The following is a 3514-nucleotide window of genomic DNA, read 5'->3' as shown; positions in this document are numbered from 1 at the left end:
AAGGGGGTCTGAATACTTTCCGTACCCACTGTATATGCATGCATGGCATCAAAAGGCTATTTGTGTCTATTTGAGGAAGGTCTCCCTGTGTCAATGACCATTAGACAGTCCGTTAACAGATCCATTAGAGTAGGTGTGTGTGTAGTCTTCCTCAGAACCCTCCTCATTCTCTTCTTCAACGCTGCGCTCATCACCCTTCAGCTAAAGAGAATTAATTTTGTGCATTATTTATTTTTAATAAAATCACTAAAATGCACATACTGCTTTATTAGTTATTTTATATGAAGAACAATGGATCCTCACTTTGCTGAAAATAAACTTTTTGACCATGCGGAGGATCAGGGAGGCCCAAAACATAGAATAACAGCAGCCCCACAAGCATGACGTTAAAGAAATAATACCCGAAAAAGGGTTCAAACTGGTCCAGAGGATAAACCCACGTACAGTGGATCAACCTGTACTCACGACACACACACAATTTAACAAACGTAACCCTAAAATCTCCCACTCATTTACCTCTGTCACACACTTACCAGAAAGGGAAGATAATGAGTCTGGTTTCCATGAAGGCCAGCGCGAACACCACAAGGATACTGTTGCAGGTCGTCTCCCATCCAGCATAGTTGAACATCTTAGCAGACTTGGAGAAACAGAAAAACGACAACACCTTTAAGACATGTTTAACTCTTCTTTCACTGTTTATCGCTCTCTCTCACCTCGAGTAGGACATCAGATGTGTCGTGCACCAGCATGACTAGTGTGCCAATGCGAATGTAGTTGGCACACCAGGAGAAGGACAGCAGTGTAAGAGTGGCCCAATGATGGACCAACTGCTCCTTAAAGTCCTACAAATCGACACAGAGAGAAATAGAGCTCCATAAACCTAGAAAGGCATATCTCTCAAGATATGGCAACTTCATATTCCTATCAAGTTTTCAGTTATTTACAAATTCCATAAAATTTCTCCAAAAGCGTATTATTTTAATGAATGCATACATCCATTTATTAAAACTTACTGCATTGAATTGCATGCATTATTGCTAACTGACTGTTTTATGATCTTATTAGCTGTGCTACCTGCAGGAGTGCTTATGACCTTGATGTGACCTTAATCATTTGAAATACAAAATCTTTTAGAGAAGATGAAATATTTATAACTGATAATGTAACGAAAATAGTGCATTACCTTACGTTTTACATCTGCAGCAACTCTGAACAGTAAAGAACCATAAAAACTCATCTCAATGATGTAATACCAGTACTGAGAGTCCAGCAGTGACTGGAAACTTTCTGCATTTTCAGATTTTCAAAAAAACTCATTCTGAATTATATATAAGCCTTTTGAATTACGGGGACACTGAAAATGTCCTCATAAATCACCTTCTCGTTGTAATACCTATGTCATACCCATGTTATTATACAAATTTGTGTCCTCATAAACCACATAAACATGCGCACACACACACACACACACACACACACAGCTGTTTGGAGGTCATTCAGATGTTCAGATGCAGTCTGAGGTAACCACACGCACACACACAAAACACTTACATCATATAAAGCCAGCACTCCCCCGAAACATGAACACAGATAAAAGGCAAGCCGCCAACTACAGAAAGGAAATACTTTTGTTAATTACTGACATGCAAAGGGTTAAAAGGTCAAATATGGCCAAATACGAATGAGTCAATCATAAAAGTTTGTTTAGTGTGTGTAAATAGACCTGGCTTCTTTGAATTTCTTCAGTAGTCCGGGTCTGTCTTGGTTCCTCTGGCTGCGGAACCAGCGCTTGACCTGCCTTTCTGACCAGTCCAACTTTTTACATACACCTTTTATATCTGCCTAAGTACATAACATACACAAACATTACTAGACACACAAACTTAATATGTCAATATGTCCTGGCCCTACATATCCTTCTGAGACCCAGCTATGGAGTTTTTTGCCTCTGTAGTGGACATTATATTTTAGTGAATTTCTCTGAGACCTCACATGCCACAGTTTTAATTCTGGATGTCCAGTACAGAGCACATTCAGGGCTTTCCAGAGATACCAAATGTTTCACCATGGCCACTCCCTCTCCTTGGTTTTTAAAAATGGCTGACATTAATTTAGTGATAAAATTGTACATCCTTATGAAAATATGATAATATTTTGTAATTATAATTTAAATCTGGTTAATTTTCAAATTGTTTGTCATAAATCAACATCTCGGGAAAATGTTATGCGGTTTCAAATCAAAATACGACTTCCTGTTATGAAACAGGACATCATTTCATACATGTCCACTGTAGAGGACACCAGGACTAAAAGCATGTTTATTTTGGGAGACAAAAGAATTGAATAGGAAAACAACTTATATATCAATATTCTTATGAAATATTAGATATTATTATGAAAATCTGGCCAATTACCACTCCCATTATCACACTTCTTTTTTCAACATACTGTCCCAACAGCACTTTAATATGCAAATGAGATACAGTGTATAGATAACATTGTGCTTAATGGGAAAACCAGTTTATGGAATTTTTACACACATATTGCATAAAGCAAAATGGTATATCAAATCATTTTGTTATATACTTTATAACATAGTTGAGAACCACCCTTAAACAAAGTTAAGTATAAAAAAATCCTGAAACCTAAAAATTGATTGGTGATTAAAATTGCCTTTTCATGTCTATTCTTGTCATTTTATTTTTAGAAAAACTGAGTCCTGGTGTCCTCTACAGAGGACATAGCATAACTTATTAATAAAATATAAATTTTCAAAAATTTTATTTTACCATTTTTTTCTTATGCTCTAAAACAATGTAATGACATGAAAAAATAATAAATTCACAAAGCTTTTTATTTCTGGTTCTCAGGAGGATATACAGTATGTATAGGACATATGTTTCTATTAGCGGTGCTTGTTGAAACCTGTTTATGTAATGCATTACAAACGTGTTCAAAAGCTGTTACAAAGATACACTGTAAAACATATTTTTTTCAGTCTTTCAAAATTTCACATTTAATTATTTCTGAAATTTCAATCAATTTCTGAATGAAAATCGTTTCAAAGCCATTTTTCCAGTGTGTTAGTAATACCTTATACATATTGTGAAACATTATATATGTTCATAAATAACTGAACTACTATTATAATACATTATAATATACACATGGTTACACCTGTAAAGAATCTAATGCATTTTAAAACTTGGATTCAATATTTGAATTTAATCATGTGTTTTAATGCATTATACTGTTTATATTTAATGTTCTATTATAACGTATTGCCAATACTATTACAATAATTAATGAGAACATTCAACTTATTATAATGTATATTATTATACTATATACTGTATAGAATAATTTTTTGAGGGTAAATTTCACAAAAACATGGCATATATTACTTGATAATTATACTTAATTGTGATTCCCATAAAAAAAAAATCAATCATTCAGAAACAATGTTTTATTATTATTATTATTATTCATTAAAATAAGTATAAATGGAAGT

At 33.9% G+C, this 3514-nt stretch overlaps 1 pseudogene; it reads right to left on the bottom strand.

Moving 5' to 3' along the window:
* Nucleotides 1-42: 42 nt before the first annotated feature.
* The window catches only part of LOC107577354 (ceramide synthase 2-like), a 5963-nt pseudogene continuing 2491 nt past the window's right edge, over nt 43-3514 (bottom strand).

This window comes from Sinocyclocheilus grahami, unplaced genomic scaffold (assembly GCF_001515645.1).
Source record: "Sinocyclocheilus grahami isolate Dianchi unplaced genomic scaffold, SAMN03320097.WGS_v1.1 scaffold5824.1, whole genome shotgun sequence".
NCBI lineage: Eukaryota > Metazoa > Chordata > Actinopteri > Cypriniformes > Cyprinidae > Sinocyclocheilus > Sinocyclocheilus grahami.
Note: the sequence above shows the minus strand (reverse complement) of the source record. Positions and strands in the feature narration are given on the sequence as shown.